At 45.9% G+C, this 16,922-nt stretch overlaps 1 protein-coding gene across 4 annotated transcripts in view; it reads right to left on the bottom strand.

The window, feature by feature from the left end:
- The window catches only part of SPECC1 (sperm antigen with calponin homology and coiled-coil domains 1), a 246,390-nt gene that overhangs the window by 118,289 nt on the left and 111,179 nt on the right, over window positions 1-16,922 (bottom strand). The window lies entirely within an intron of this gene.

The following is a 16,922-nucleotide window of genomic DNA, read 5'->3' on the forward strand; positions in this document are numbered from 1 at the left end:
GGGGACACACTCTGTCAAACATCAGGTGATAAACGAACCACTGTCTACCTCAAGGAAAACGATGGAAAATAAGTAGGAAAATGAGAGGAAGGAGGAGAGAGAAGAGGTTAACATTTACTGAGACATTCAAGTTTATTGCTAATTTATTTGTTAATGTTTATTAACATTTTTTGATAACTTATTCCCCCTTCCAGGCATTGTTCTAAGAACATTACGTCGTTCTGGGAATTTCTTTAAGGAAGTGCTATTATCCCCATTTTACAGAGAAGGAAAACAAAACAAGAAATTAAGCAACCAGCCTAGGACCACCCAGCTGGTAACTAGGGAAGCCAGGATAAGAATGCAGGAATTCTCGCTCCAGAGCCCAGGCTGTTGAATATTAAGAAGAAACAGCGTACACACTGAGGGACCGGCAGGAATTTGCACGTTTGCATAAGACACAGGGAATAAATATGCTTTAAATTAGGCTGAACTTATTAAAGGGCTATTCTCTATTCGACCTGCCATGCTTGGTGCAGCTCTGTTTTCTGCATAGTCCGACTCACATGGGGACGCAAACCCCGCGGCCTGATGCCAAAGGGGCTGTTTGAAGGCTGCGGGGATGCTGCCTGGGGTCTATCCTTCCCAGGCATCCAGCCCTCCCTCTTACCCCCGCCCAGTCTGTCTGCCCAGTCCGTCAGTCCAGCGCACACTCCCCGCACGAGGACCTGAGCTGACAGTGGTCAGAGAAGCCCCAGGACCTGGAAGAAGTGTTCATTTTGGTCAGGAGAGCCAGTGGAAGGGAGGTGGGTGACTGTAGGCCGGCAGCAGCACTGACCACCACCGACCACCCGGAGGTTCCCAGATTACAAGGCAAGGCCAGTGGGGAAACACATCTTTGCAAAGTCTCCCTTCCCTGTTTTCAGTAAGATCTGAAAGGAAAACACCTTCCTTTAAGGGGAGAACTTGGCCTCAGGAAAGACTGCTTTCAGGTGCTAAATACCGATGCCTGGCAATACTGCCCACGACAGAAAACCAGTCCGTGAGTCAGAAGACCAGCTAAGGAAAGTCACTCCGAATCCTGAGAAAAAGGATAATGGGATGAATACAATTTGGGTTTTTTTTTTTTTTTTTTTTTTTTTTTTGCGGTACGAGGGCCTCACACCGCTGTGGCCTCTCCCGTTGCGGAGCACAGGCTCCGGACGCGCAGGCTCAGCGGCCACGGCTCACGGGCCCAGCCGCTCCGCGGCATGTGGGATCTTCCCGGACCGGGTCACGAACCCGTGTCCCCTGCATCGGCAGGCGGACTCTCAACCACTGTGCCACCAGGGAAGCCCAATTTTTTTTTTTTTTAATTAAGAGACACGGAGGACGATCAGCGAGACCAACCTAAGCACTGTAGGAAAGCCAGATGGTAAGAAGAAAGCAACGGGAGAAAATTAACCTGAGATAAAGAACAGGATTAACGGACTTCAGGGATCACCAATTACCTGGCAAAGCACCACCAGGGGTATCAGCCCAGCCGGGCTGGCCCACAGCAGAGGCAGGAAGGAGGGTTCCGACGTCTGACGAGGGTGCTAGAGGCGGGAGCCTAGGAATGACTGGGCCCGACTGGGGGCTCCCCACCCTCCGGCGGGCACTGCAGATAGAGGTGCGGAGCCCACAGCGAAGGCGCCAGGCTGAGCTGGAGGATGTGGGGAGGCCCTGGCTGGAAAGAAGGAACCCTGCTTCCCCGCTGCACTTGCCCCAAGAGCCGACCCCAGAGGGGTGGGTTCCCCACTCCGGCCGCCTCTCTCAGCCGCCTGAGTTCTGCCCTAACTAACTACCTGGACTTAACCCGGGACCCACAGGTTAAAGTAAGGGCTCAGTTCCCAAGATCGCCTCCCCCCACCCCCCGGAGGTGCTGTCACAAGTTCCACGTTGTCGCCTGTACTTCTGACCACCCGGCTATGGACCACCGGTCTCACAGCCTCCCCCTCAGCTTTGATCATGCGCTACAGCCGCTCACACAATTCCGCAAACAGGTAGATCACCGGTTTACTGCAGACGACACAACTCAGCACAGCTGGATAGAAGAGAAGCCCATCCAGCGGGGCCACACCCTCCAGCACCTCGACGCCCTCCGCAGCCCGGAAGCTCCACGGCCCACAGTGAGGAGTTTAGGGAGGTTCCGCTACGTAGGCAAGATTGATGGGATCCCTGGCCATTGGTGGTGAAACCCCTCCACACCCCCTCCCCGCCCCAGGGGTCCCAAGCCTCCGACCGACCGACGGACCGGCCGCCCGCTGGTCCCTCTGCCACCAGCCCCGGCCTCAGGTACGGAAGAAGGGGCTCCTTACAGTTAAGAAAAGACGTTCCCCTCACCCCATCACTCAGAAATTCCACTGGTCTCGGGGCTCTGTGCCGGGAACCGGGGCCCAGATGTGTATGTCTTAACTCTGCCAGGTATCACCAGGCCTGTGACTTTGCAGGGCCTCCGGCGCACGTGTCCCAGGGGGAACAGAGCGAGTCAGGCCACGCGCTGACCTCCTGAGTCAGCCAGTCCCTGTGGGGCAGGACCTGTGGTCAGCATGGAGCCAACTCCCCGCGAATGAACTTTGAAGAAAACTCCGGGTGATCTTCATCTGCTTTCAGGACATCAGAGTGCTCCCTTCGGGGCAGAATTCGTAAAGGAAATGAAAGATTGCTGCAAGACGCCAGGAAACAGATTCTCCCTTGGGGTCTTCCCCTGGCTCATGGGGGACGACAAAGGTCTGACCACCGGGCCTCAATGTGGGCCTAGTGTGAGGACCGTCCCAGCTCCGGCTCCCCCAGGACTGACGGACAGCAGCTGTGACTGCATCACTGCCCCTCTGCCACCCCACTTCCGTGGCCCCCTCACAGGTACTGTTTCCATGGGGACCGCCCCATAAACCTGCTGCACACAAATCTCTGTCTCGGGGCCTATTTCCCTGGAAGCAACCAGAACAATCCGTTAAAACCTCATTACACGTGTGTAGTGTGTTCATTTAATTACTTGATCTTAAAATAATCTTTCTTTTAATTTAGTCTTATTTCATTTTTTTAATATATAAATTTATTTATTTATTTTGGGCTGCGCTGGGTCTTTGTTGCTGCGCACGGCATTTCTCTAGTTGCAGCGAGTGGGGGCTACTCTTTGTTGTGGTGGGGGGCTTCTCATTGCAGTGGATTCTCTGTTGTGGAGCACGGGCTCTAGGCACGTGGGCTCAGTAGTTGTGGCACGTGGGCTCTAGAGCACAGGCTCAGCAGTTGTGGCGCACGGGCCCAGTCGCTCCGTGGGATCTTCCCAGAGCAGGGCTCGAACCCGTGTCCCTCGCACTGGCAGGCGGATTCTCAACCACTGCGCCACCAGGGAAATCCCAAGTCTTATTTCCTTTTAATTCGTCTTATAAGTTCTTCAATCAGAGGTCAAAAGCTCAACTGCCAAGAGATTCACACAGGTAAATAAAGGTCTAAAAGGCAAAGTAAGGAGCCAAAGGGAATGGAGGGAAATATGACACGTGGAGCTCAGGCCCCATCCGGAAAACTTCCAGACGCTGCAGAAGTAAAGGAGGTTTGCCCATCCACATCCTCTGGACCGTACTTCCACAAAGACATCATCGGTACACACACTGCATTCGGCTTTGTTCATCCCCCTCGACATCACATGCTTCTCATCCTTGGGTGTAACCCTGACGGTTCCGTCTGGTGCTACCCAGTGAGTCAAATCACCACAATCACTGGACCATTCCTTCTGCTTAGACGGCTACACTGTGGGGAAGTGACCCAGCAACGCTTGGGATGGTTATCAGATGGGGTGCTGACTGAATGTCTACTGTCAACATCTGTGGGCTTGGATTAAGTTTTTCTAAATTTGGCTTTCAGGCACTGCTCCTGATACACAGACAATGAAGCATGGCAGTTTCACAGATAAAAGTGAGCACCAGGCTCTCAAGGATAATATAATCCACTCGGTATTATGCAAACATCTTTAAAGTCTAAATTGCAACTTTGGGAATAATGGTCAAAGCTGCCCACTTCACCTAAATATGAAATAAAACAGAAACCTTTAGGTCAGTCAGCAGTCTGCATTCTTTTCATGCCAAGGCGAAGGCTAGACTTGTATTTTAGTACGATTTCCCTTTGTTTCCCAGAGTAGCTCATGCACCCTTATTTGGAAGTTCTCCTTTCTGGCCTGCAATTGGGGGAAAAAAACAGTACTCTAGAAACTCAAAATGCCTTCTAGTCTGGCATCTCCAAAGCATCCCGTGGAATCATGCACTTCTTCTAAAAGGTGGAAAGGGCATCACGAATACAGCTCAGGCCCTCATCTGACCAAACGTGAAAACCCACCGGGTCAAAAAAGGAGAAATGAACCTCCAGCGTCTGTCTCTGAATCCAGGGCTCTGTCTAATATACGACCTATCACCAAGAGAAGATGCAGTTTATTTCACACAATCCGTGTATAATCAACCCCCTCCCTGCGTCGTACACAGTGACTGTCTCATTTCTGAAGCACTTAAATCTGATGCTATAGGGCTTCCCTGGTGGCGCAGTAGTTGAGAGTCCGCCTGCCAATGCAGGGTACGCGGGTTCGTGTCCCGGTCCGGGAAGATCCCACATGCCGCGGAGCGGCTGGGCCCGTGAGCCATGGCCACTGAGCCTGCGCGTCCGGAGCCTGTGCTACGCAGCGGGAGAGACCACAACGGTGAGAGGCCCGCGTACCGCAAAAAAAAAAAAAAAAATTACCCACACAGACCATGTCCCCTTGTTTCTTCCTCCCTTTCTCCTCTTCCATCTCACCTCCCTCCCTGCCCCCCCACCCCACCTAAGCATCTCCTGTCTCACTCCTCCCGGCCTGGCCCTGCTCCGTCCTGTCCTCTCATGCAAAGAAGCCTAAATTTCTCTACTTTGCACAGACCCCGGCTCAGCCCAGCCCAGCCCCGCCCCGCCCCGGGGGCCGTTCAGCGGCCACACAAAGAATCTTCCCCCCTCCCCGCCACCGAGAAGGGAACCTGCCCGGGCTGGTGGGGAAAGGTCCACCTGGGGAGGCCACATCTGAGCTAAGGCCTGGGAGCAAGAGGAGTAGGTTAAAGGTATCGTTTATCTTCTCAATGGCGGCACTTTTGACGGTGAAGATAAGAGTAAACCGATGGGCGGGTGGCGGGCGTTAGCTGGGACGGTGGCAGGCAGGGTAACCCGCGGCGGGCTGTGAGTCCTGTGACAGGAGCACCCCAGGAGAGGGGCAAGGACAGGGGCAGGTGGGTCACGGGACCCAGAGGACACGCCTTAGGCAGGAACGGCACGTGACCACACAGGTGTGCACTGAGGCCCCGGCTAAGGCTCACCTGGATGGCCCTTTCAGCCTCCTGCGGGGTTGTCATTAACCAGGAACAAGAAGAGATCTCCAGAGATGGTAAACATGTCTGTGCCCTAAACTTCACACCCTTTCATCAATAGGAGAAGCACCTCTGCTTTAGACACATCTGGCAGCTTTGGTGACTGGTTTCCAGGTGCGTGGGAACACACTTGTGGCAAGAGGTAAGTGACGGGGGGAGTCCAGAATGTGACCAGCTCATGACCCCGTGTGGACTGACCACAGCCATCAAGGAGCCCCAGGGCACCCCAGAGTCAAGGCTGGGGACAGAATTGACATGGACAGTGGCGACCTGAGTAAACAAAAGGAGGACGTTGGTAACACTTTGGGGGATGATTTTGTATCCGAAGTGGTTAGCGTAAGACTCTGGATACCAGAATTTATTACAGAGAGGAGGTTGTTTTAATGTACAGATTACATTAAAATGGAATCACTGTTATCTCTTCATTTTCATTTTTTCTTTCTTCTTAATCGCCTAGAATTACTGATTGAAAATCCCTACACAGGCAGAAAGCACAAAAGCAGAAAGCCACAGAAGATTAGGGTGCCAGGAAAGTTGTGAGGGACACACACAAACACAACACACACAAAGGCATGCCCCCCCAACACTGTGAACCTGCAAAAAGACACTCTTCTGCCACATCTTCGGCCCAGCTTGCAAGCGTGTAGTTCCACGTAACTCTGGCACGCTGTAACGCACTCAGACTGAAGAGAGAGCAGAAGAGACCAAAATAAAACTACAAACATAATTTTCATGGGAGTTCTATGCCCATGTGAGCCTCTGAATAGGCTCTTTGTTCATCTGTTTGTAAATCAGAAGAGAAGGTTAGACTGCTGATAACTTAACCTTCCAAGTTGTTTTGTTTTGTTTTGCTTTTTAATGTGGCTACTGGTGCCAGAGAGAAAAGCAGGACCATTTAGAGGAAGGAGATGGATTCTTTGGCAGATAAAACAAAGGGGATTTTCAAGGGCTCTGAAGGTGGTTGGCAATGGTTCTTTCCTGGATATAGTTTCAGGTCAAAACTTATGACTTTACTTTCCAAGTTGATCATAACCCCTAATCTTAACACTCATCGTAATTAGGTTTAATTTGGAACAAGCAGCTGGAAATGAGGGAGGATAAGGGGTAAAGGAGAAAAGACTAGAGAAACAGAGCACGGGTTTTACAAAATGAGCAGAGGCAGAAGGACACTGGTGAGAGAATATTTACAAATAGATCTGACTTATGACAGGGGGACGGCCTCTGTGACAGGCAGGGAAGGAGACGATGGGGGCAATGTCCTGGCCAGCCCCCCAGGGAGTCCTCAGCCCAGGATATCTGGCTTATCTCTGTAGTGGTCTGGAATGCAGACAAACTCTTTCTGTGAAAGAAGCTTTTCTGAATTTCATAACATTAAATGATTTTTTTAACCTCAATTTTAAATATTTGGCCAACCGCATTAATTTTGAAATATCAAACCTACTTTCTCCTGAGAATTCAAAAATTCCCTGGCAATACAAGGGCCAGCTGCCATTAAGGTCTTCATAAGGATACACGGAAACCTTCGAAATTCTCCATGTTTTAATGCTGCTTCTATGATACTACTACACAGTCTGGTCTCAGCTGATTGGAGCCATAACAACACTTAAAGAAAGTAAAACAGGATTCAACAGACTAGAAATCTCATACCTAAAGCACATTCGGGCAACACACTCACTCCCCAGGTGAAATCCCAGTCTCCTCCATCCCCAAACAAAGTCACAGAATGTTAAAGGTAGCAGAAAACCCTGCACACACACCCTTTTTTACATACAAGGCAACAAGGGACCAAGAAAAGCTTTAACTGATAATTCACCTTTCCTGTTAAAAAGTTTTTTTTTCCAAGAGGAGGATTTACGAAAAACCTGATTGAAAATTTCATTAGAAGGTGAAAAATTTCAAATCCATCACATTATTCTGCCTGAAAAGAAAAATCATAATCTCAAGAGTGATGCCCAAGAGGCATCTTACAAAACTCAGCAACTGTTTCTGACCTTAAAACCTGTAATATGTGAAGGATAATTCCTCCGTGTAACAGGGGACATCCATCCTGTGGTCACCAGCATGCAGCTCGGAGTGGAGAGCTCACAGCTCATCACAGAGGGCCCGACACACCCATTTCTCCCCAGGCTCACGCCATGAATGTGACCTTTTAATAAACCCTTGTTTCTGGTTATCATTAACTTAAAGAAAGCTACGGTCCTACACACATCTACATATACACATGGACGCACGTATACGCATGTTCGCACATATAGGACTATACGTGCATTTCCAAGCTGGTCACCTTACTGTATTCTCACTAGTTCTAATAGTTTTTCAGTTGATCTTCTTGGCTATTATAACAGAAGAATTACAGTCTCTATAAATAATGCTAATTTTGTCTCATTTTTAATAAACCTTAAAAAAAAAAATCTTACTGCCTTGGCTAGTCTATCTGAAAACAACGTCCTCTATGGGCACCACTGTTTTTTTCCTGACCTGTGAAGGAATGTTTTTAGTTTCCTGTTAAGCATGGTGTGTGTGTGGCTTTCAGACCATTTTATTTATTATCTTAAGAAAGAATCCATTCATTCCTATTAAATGTTTATGAGGTAGATGTTAAGTGTTATTAAATGCATCACTGACATACAGTAAGATGAATTTTCTTCCTCTTTAAATTTACTGATGTTGTAAATTCTATTTATATAATACTATTATTGCATTCTTGGAATTAACCTTTTTTTTTTTTTTCTTTAACCAGTGGGTATAATATTTTAAAAAGGCATCGCTGGAGTAAATTTGGCTTCTATTTCAGCCGGGATGTGCACTCCATACTGTCCTCTGGGTTTCTTTTTTCCTCTCTCTCTGAAAGGCTCTGGTATCAGGATGAGCACTGACAGTATTAGCACTGCTTCTGTCGAAATAAACTGAAATGCTCTCCATCTTTTATGTACTTTGGAGTATTTTTCAAGCTTCTGTTATTTGAGTATCACCTTTACATTTTTGGCTGTATTTGCATTTACCTGTCCCATTACATATTTAATATATTTCTGCATAAACTTAATATCGACTCACTTTTTAAAAAATCTAACCTTGTCCTAAGCAACACAGATTCAACGAACTAGTTACAATTTTTCTAACACATTTTAATTTAATTACTAAAATAAGAACTAGTCATCAGTATATACCTTAAACCATTATCTGCACCTTCTGTAATATAATAATCTTTGGGAAACGATGCATAAGACGTCTTTAAATAGCACAGAAATTCTACTTTTCTGATCTCTGAAAAACTCTGCCTATAACACCATCTGGGTTCAGGATTCTTTTTGGAGCTTTTTTTCTTAAGTCACTTTGTGATGTCTTCCAAGATTATTTTTCTGTCCAAGTATCTCATTACTTCATGAATTGATTTTGGTAATTTCATTTTCCTAGAAAATTTCAATTTCATCAAAAATTTCTATTTTTTCCTCTTTTTTAAAATCTCCACATCTCTGATTACATACATTCTACATTACTAATTTGGGGTATTTGTGGGGGGCTTTTTCTAAGTTTAACTACAGCTTTATCTACTTCATTGTTTTAACAAAGGACCTACTCTTAGATTTTTCAATTCTAGCGTTTTTTTTTCTTTTTTGTTAATTCATAGATTCATTTAACAAATATTTACTAAGTGCCAACCATGTGCCAGGCCACCTGCCAGGCGCTGAGGGTAGGAGAAGGGGGAACAGACACTGTCATAATTTACTTCATTAATTTCTGCCCCTTTGAAAAAACTCCCTCCTGTTTTCCCAGATATCTTTTGTTGTTTATTTTCTAATTTTCTGCACTTCATTTATGATAACAAAAGCTTTCAGAGAAATGAATTTGCTTGCTATTTGTAACTTTATGAAGTATTTCATAACTATTTTTCTAAATGATGTGAATTACAGTTTTCAAGTTCCTATTTGCGTCAATTTCCAAATAGTTTTTTTTTTTTTTTTTAGGTATAATTGACAAACAACATTATATTAGTTTCAGGTATACAACACAATGACTGGATATTTGTACACACTGTGAAATGACCACCCCAATAAGTCTGGTTACCATTGGTCACCAACGAAACGATTTACCCTCCCAGCAACTTTCAAACGTGCAATACATTATAATGAACTATAGTCACAACATGCTGTACCCAGATGGATTAAGTTTTTCAATTTTCAATTTTTTTTTTTTTTTTTTTTTTTCGGTACCCCGGCCTCTCACTGCTGTGGCCTCTCCCGGTGTGGAGCACGGGCTCCGGACGCGCAGGCTCAGCGGCCATGGCTCACGGGCCCAGCCGCTCCGCGGCATGTGGGATCTTCCCGGACCGGGGCACGAACCCGCGTCCCCTGCATCGGCAGGCGGACTCTCAACCACTGCGCCACCAGGGAAGCCCTAAATTTTCAATTTTTATTCCTACAGTTTTATTGCCTTACAATCACACAGTGACCAGTAAAATTTCCCTTAAGAGATGGTAATAAGGTTTTCTTTCTGGTCTAGAACAGATCAATGTTTTAACCATTCCACGAACAATCTAGAAAAACTGTAAGACACAGGTTGAAGTCTCTCATTTCACATGTGAGTTTTTCCAGGCATTTCTAATAGCTTTTGCTTTAATCACTTCCACGGTTTTGCCAGTTAGTATACTGCATTTTGTAACTGCTACTTTTTCTTCTGGAATTGTGCTTTTATCGATAAAGAAGGTCCTGTCTGATTTAAGGTACTCTGTGGTGTGTGTCTTTAACTGATACTACAGTCAGCTGTAAGCCAGGCAGAGGCTTGAGCGATAGCCACAATTAAATCACATTTTGCTTTACTATCAAGACACCGCCTTAAGAGACCAAGTGTTAAGAAAAGCAGGCAGAGTTGTATCAAGTCAAAGGTCTTCTGAGTCAGATGGGAAAACGTCTACATATTTTAAGTCCCAAAGACGCACAAACCCTAATCAAGTGATACCGCCGGCCGTTTGAATGGAGGTCTCAGACTGCTGTCGGGAGCTACAGGAATTACGTAAAATGTAATTTGAATCTAAGGTACATGGGCATTATGACCACTTCCTTCTTCAAGTTTTGAAGTTAGTGTCACAGAGAGATTACAAGGATTTTGAACCTAGAATTCTCTACCCTATCAGTAAGGTTGAAGGCATAAGATAGATATCCTCAGATAAAGGTTGAGTCAGTGCATCACTCGTGGATTATCTTTGTATGGGCACAAACCCAACTGCTCAAGAATGTGCCCCAACCACAGCAAAAGGTGCTCTGGCTGCTATGGGTAAGAATCCCGTCCCTGTTCCTGCCAGAAATCTCTGTTGGTTAAAAAACCTCAGCAAACTGAGGAGGCAACCCCAAAATTATATGGGATGAAATCCCAGTACCATTTATTATTTGGAATAAAACACTTAAGTAAACATATTTTAATTTGAGAGGTTAGAATCAAGGAGAAAAATATTCAGAATAATTTAACCAGTAGTAATAGTATTATGTGTTAAGAAATACCTGCATTTTGGAATTACGTGTTTTAATGTTTAAGAGAACTGGACCTACCAAGAGTTACCCATCAGCCTCAAGATTCTAATTTAAAATGTGTAATTGAAAGTGTGCATCTATATACACGCACATATAAAGAGAGAATGTGTGAGTGTTTGGGGATGTATAAGAGGACTTAAGAAACACTATATTTTTAAGAATAATTATTAAATGTATAAGACTTCTAAAAACTGGACTTGTCAGTCAGACTTTAACAGGTACCTAAATATATTAAATAAACACAATTTAAAATATTTAAAATTTATTAACCAAGTTTGAACACTTGGTTAATAAATACTAATCAAATAGTGATTAATAAGTCACCCTTAAATAATGATTATTAAATTTTACTTGAATTATAAATAGAATAACAAGATGCTGAATTGAAAGCTTTCTTTAGAATTCGTTTCTTATTATTCACAACTTTAACTGACTTAATTTTGAGAATCAAACTAACATCTGAATATGATTCTCTGCAGCATATATATTTTTTTTGTTTTAATCTAGAGGAGGAAGCTCTTTTTTTAAGTGAGTTTAACCCATTCACATTTATTATAGTAACAAATACATCTGATATTCTCACCTTTTTTTTTATTATGTGTTATCATTGATCTTTGATATACACATCTTTTTAATCCTAAAAGGCTGCATTTTCCCAAGTATGTCTCTCAGGACACTAGTTCCACTCTGAAATTCTTCTATGGAACAAAATACATCTGAGAAAAATGCATGCTATATTCTCTTCTTTGTGACTATTGTAAAAACTCTGATGAATCCTTGAAATCTAAAACTAAGGACAAGAGAAGCCACTGACTCATTTACTCAAGCTCTCCTACCAACTCCACTCCCCTCCTCCCTTAACTCAAAACCCTAAACTGCTATGAATAAGATAAAACAGAGCACAAAAAAATACACTGGAAATAGAAAACAGAGTTGATGAAATTTTAGAAGTCAACAGGAAACCTGGAAGAAAAATGTGAACGTAGAGATGATACAATATATAAAAGTTCAGCAACAGAGAGAATCACAGGAAATATTCCAGCCAAAGCAAAGGGAACACAGGAAAAGAGAAAAAGGATTCAAGCAGCAGTCTGTCCTGAGAGTGAGTCAGGACCAAAAGGCAACCAAGTCCAAATGGAAACGTTAAGTCAGAAGGCCTAGAATAGTAACAACTAAACCTTACCAGGCACTTTCTGTGACGTGTGAGCCTATTCTAACCCATCATGTGTTTCAACCTATTCATGACCACAACAGCCCTATGAGGTAGGTTGTTCTACTATCCCCTTTTCTAGAGCTTAACTCACTTGCCCAAAGTCTCAGAGCTACTAAGTGACAAAACTGGGATTTGAACACAGAGTCTGGCTCCAGAGCCCAAACTCTCAACCACCATGCCTTGTGTCTCTAAGAAGAAAATGAATTCTCCACGACAATCCATAAAATCGAGAAGGTGGATAAGAGGGTAAAACCATGTTAAGATAATTTTCAAAGTATCAATAAATAACTCTACTACTTTCCAATCTCCTTACTCGTTCTATTTTTCTTTTAAAGTAATATTGTCTGTCACAGATTATAAGTTAAATGACCTAAGATTGCATGTCCTTCTCTTCTACATCTAAATGCACTACCTGATTTTCCAGCACATAATATACATGGGATCCTAATATTTTAAATGTTGATTGGTTTTCAATTTTTAGAATCAACCTACAAACATGCACAGAAGATTTAATGATACTGATTAGGAAACAGAATGTTCTAGCCATGTAAAAATAAAGGTTGAGAGTAGGCCGGGATAGGGTATGGAGGATGTAGGGGAAAAGGCAGAAGAACTTTAGAGACGGCATATCCTCCTTTACCCAGCCAAGGACACTGTTTATAAAGTTGGTTACCGTCAAGAAATACAAGCGGTAAATAATAAAAGATCTCCTTAGTATTTTTGTTTTCTGAATGAAAATTTCATAGAGCAAAGTTAAAAGAATTTTACGGTGAACAACCAAACACCAACAACTGTATTCCACCGTTAACACTTTACTAACAATACATTTAGAAAATTTCAGTATGACTTGCAGGACTGGGGGAGGACAGGAAGACAGCAGTAAAAATGTGCTGAATTCCTCACCTTGCACAGTGACCGTTCGTAGACAGCCTTCAAAGCTAATAAGTCAAGAAATAGCATAGGTATAGCATATTATGTAGAATTACAGAGATAACCACCATTTCTTTGAAATGCATCAAAAAATAAGAGGGACTGACGGATGGATAGCAGGATGAATAGAAGGATAAAGCAAATGTAACAAAATGTTAATTGTAGACTCTACGTGGTGGGTCTATGGCTGTTAACTATATATATCTTTCCATTTTTCTGACTAAAATTTCGTAAGAAAATATTGACACAGATGTGGTTGAGAGTGAGCTGCCTTCCAGCCCCGAGCCTGGCCGGTGGAATGCGGGTAGGGATGACGGGCACCCCGTCCAGGCCTGGCCCCACCAGCCCCCGCAGGACCCTCATGCCCTCTCCCCTCTCCTGACCGCCACCAGAGCCAGCACAACCAGGGAGCCAGACCGTGAAGATGATGTTCCCCAGCCTGAGCCTCTAAGAACCCTACAACTCCCTGGACGGCCCCCACCTCCCCCTAGACTGGGGGGTGAGCGAGAAATCATCTTTTACTGTCTTAAGGGGCTATTTTGGGATTCGTCTTTAACCACAGTTAGCATTAACTATAACCAGTACCGAGTGGAACCTGAGGGAGTGTGGGTAGAAACTTTTACTTTTGTTTCCTATCACTGGTAGCCACTGTTTAAACACATACATGCAAATTTAAAGCAAAGACTAAGCAGATATCAGCTAGTTGTGAGACTGGGAAAAGACTTCTAAGCTTCTAACCCTAAGTAGAAACTAACACCTCCTTTAGCATACTGGGTACCTTTGTGTGAACATAAAATGGCAAAATGGCACCCCTTCCTCTGGAGTGATACAACCCCACCTGGGCCCACTCGTTTCTTTATTCCCAGCTGCCTTTGAACAGTGTGCAACCTGCGCGACTACACCCAGCAGCCCTCTCTGACTTGCAGGCACCAACAACCTGGTTGGAAACTGAAAGACTGTTAACAGATCTTTTAGGAAGTTAAGAGGTGTGGTCATCAACAAGTTCTGATTCCAGCTGCCCTCATCCGTGCAAACTTTCATGCCTTCTGCTTGATTCATTTCTCCTGTCCATCCTGTAACACCACAGTAAAAGTGACTCATCTCAGAGGATCGCAGACCCCACAAAAGAGACTCTTGCTGTCACAGCAGCCAATTCCAAGGCTAGAAAAGCAGCAGCAGCTGAGAACCGCCTTCTGCCTCAGGCCTGCCCGCAGAGGGGGCTGGGATGGGGTAGGGGTTGGAGATGGGGCTTTTACCTCATTTACCCTCTCATAGCCCCTCCCTGTGCGAGTAACCGAGGTCAGGGATCCGAGGGAGTCAGCCAGGAGGTGCGCCACTTGGATCTTCATTCCACAAAGACCTCGGCGTTCAGCTGCAAGGACTGGCGTTAGCTGACACTCCAGCTGTCAGCGCCGCTGGGACTCAGCCTGGCTTCTGGGCCTAAGGCACATTCCTCCCAGGCAGCCTCCAGCAAGAGGACTAAGGACTGGCCATCACTGCCCGAGCGGGGGCTCCTCTGCTGGGCGGTCTGCTGGGGGCTCCGGGCAGCTGGCCAGGACTTGGTCGGACCTGCGCGTTTCTCTGCCCACACCTGCTGCTCCCTCCTTTTCCATTCCTAGGTGGTGCGTCTGCATCATGGTCCACAGGCTTTCCAGGCCCGGTCCTGCTTCCCACCCCTTCCGTCTCCCCTCTGAAAACCCTCCTTCATTCCTGATTCTGTTTAAGGGTCTGCGCCTCAGAGGACAAAACTGACACGACAGAAGATGGGTGTGAAAATCATACTTGGGCGTTTGTCGCTCTGCCTCGTCCGCCTGTTTCTACCGCCCGCCCTTGGGCCCTATTCTGATGACCCACGACAGCACTTGCTCTGATGCTAGTCCAATGCACCACACCTGCCAGTGGGAGGCACCGCCACTTCCCGTGTGGGCAAGGTGGCAAAGGGGATTGAGGATTCGTTAATCTTTAACTAAACTCTCATTTCCGGGATCTCATTGGCGCATTCTATAGCATTTCATCACAGCACGGAGATCACCTAAAGTTATACACACACTTTCAGCCAACATATTCTAGCATTACAATCTTTCCTAAGACTTTCTAACTGGGTATCTTTACTCGCAGCAAATCAGCCTGAGTTCCCATTCTGAAATTATTTGCACTCTGAAAAATACAACAAAATAACTCACTGGCATAAAGTGTCCTTTTCATCTCCTATCCATCAGAGTTCCCTGGTGGCGCAGTGGTTAAAAGTCCACCTGCCAGTGCAGGGGACATGGATCTGAGCCCTGGTCCGGGAAGATCCCACATGCTGCAGAGCAACTAAGCCCGTGCACCACAACTACCGAGCCTGCGCTCTAGAGCCCACAAGCCACAACTACTGAGCCTGTGTGCTGCAACTACTGAAGCCTGAGAGCCTAGAGCCCATGCTCCGCGACGAGAAGCAACCGCAATGAGAAGTCTGCACACCGCAACGAAGAGTAGCCCCCGCTCGCCGCAACTAGAGAAAGCCAGCGTGCAGCAACGGAGACCCAACGCAGCCAAAAATAAAGTAAATAAATAAATACATTTATTAAAAAAATAAAAAGGTCACTTAGAAATCGGAACACAAGCACCCAAATAACTCTTAAAAACTCTAACAAAGGGCACAGTCTCTTCACAGTTTTGACACTAAAGAAATAATACACAGAGCAAGTGTGTACTACTGAGAGGTGTTTTTAAAATGTTACATATCCGGGGCTTCCCTGGTGGCGCAGTGGTTGAGAGTCCGCCTGCCGATGCAGGGGACACGGGTTCGTGCCCCGGTCCGGGAAGATCCCACATGCCACGGAGCAGCTGGGCCCGTGAGCCATGGCCACTGAGCCTGCGCGTCCGGAGCCTGTGCTCCGCAACGGGAGAGGCCACAACAGTGAGAGGCCCGCGTACCGCCAAAAAAAAAAAAAAAAAGTTACATATCCTTCACCTAATAGCTTACCACAGGGCTGTTTATGACACAGGCAAATTTGCACTAATTTGCAAATGTTGGCTATTTTGCCCAAAGAAGTTTGGATAAGTGCTGGGTAGTTTAGAAAGTCACCCCTACGTAATCAATGCAGTAACCCCATCTCTAGAGTTTTTCTTCGCGGTCTGTCTCCCTGTGTGGCAAAGTTTTCCATCCCGGTTGTCATACCAGTCCAATGTCCCACAGCTGCCAGGGAGGCACGCGCCTCCGCCCAGCCTCAAGGATGTGGCCTGGCCCTGCTTGGCCTCCCTGCCAAGGTGAGTGAAGAGCAGTGACCCGAGGCTGAGATCCAGGTCTTAATTAATGGCCCTGCCTCCAATTCGACGGATAAGTCACCTGGACCATTCGCTGCACCTCTCAGAGCTTCCATTTCCTCATTCAAATTCAAATTTAAAAATCACCCGCTGGAAAAAGTATTCCGAGTTCTGACTGTCCCACAAACACAGACCCGTCACCTGCCAGCCCAGGACTCCAGTCCCAGGTGGACCATCTCTCCCCAACCGGCCAAGATGCACTTTTGGGGGCTAAAGGAAACCCCGTTTGCGTGTGTGACAGTACAGAAATGTTCTGTTTTGTTTGTAAACGCGACACCGCGGTCAGCAGCATCTAACTCTGCTTAGGAGGTCAGAATGACCAACAGGAGATGAAAACCAGAGGCCAGCTGCCTTCCACCCAGCTCGCCCAATCTCTGAGCAAATAAAAATTTGATAAGCCGGAGAAGCGCCGGGATCCCAGAATAAGCACTGGCTATTTTGAGTAAGAAACAGTCACAATCCAGCCCCGGGTCTGAGCATGAGTTAACAGACCTGCTGATGGGCCGCCACCTTCCACAGGACTCTGGAAAGTGTGTGACACGCACACGGACAGTGCCCACAAAGTCC

This window comes from Neophocaena asiaeorientalis, unplaced genomic scaffold, assembly GCF_003031525.2.
Source record: "Neophocaena asiaeorientalis asiaeorientalis breed wild unplaced genomic scaffold, Neophocaena_asiaeorientalis_V1.1 scaffold540, whole genome shotgun sequence".
NCBI classification, from domain to species: domain Eukaryota; kingdom Metazoa; phylum Chordata; class Mammalia; order Artiodactyla; family Phocoenidae; genus Neophocaena; species Neophocaena asiaeorientalis.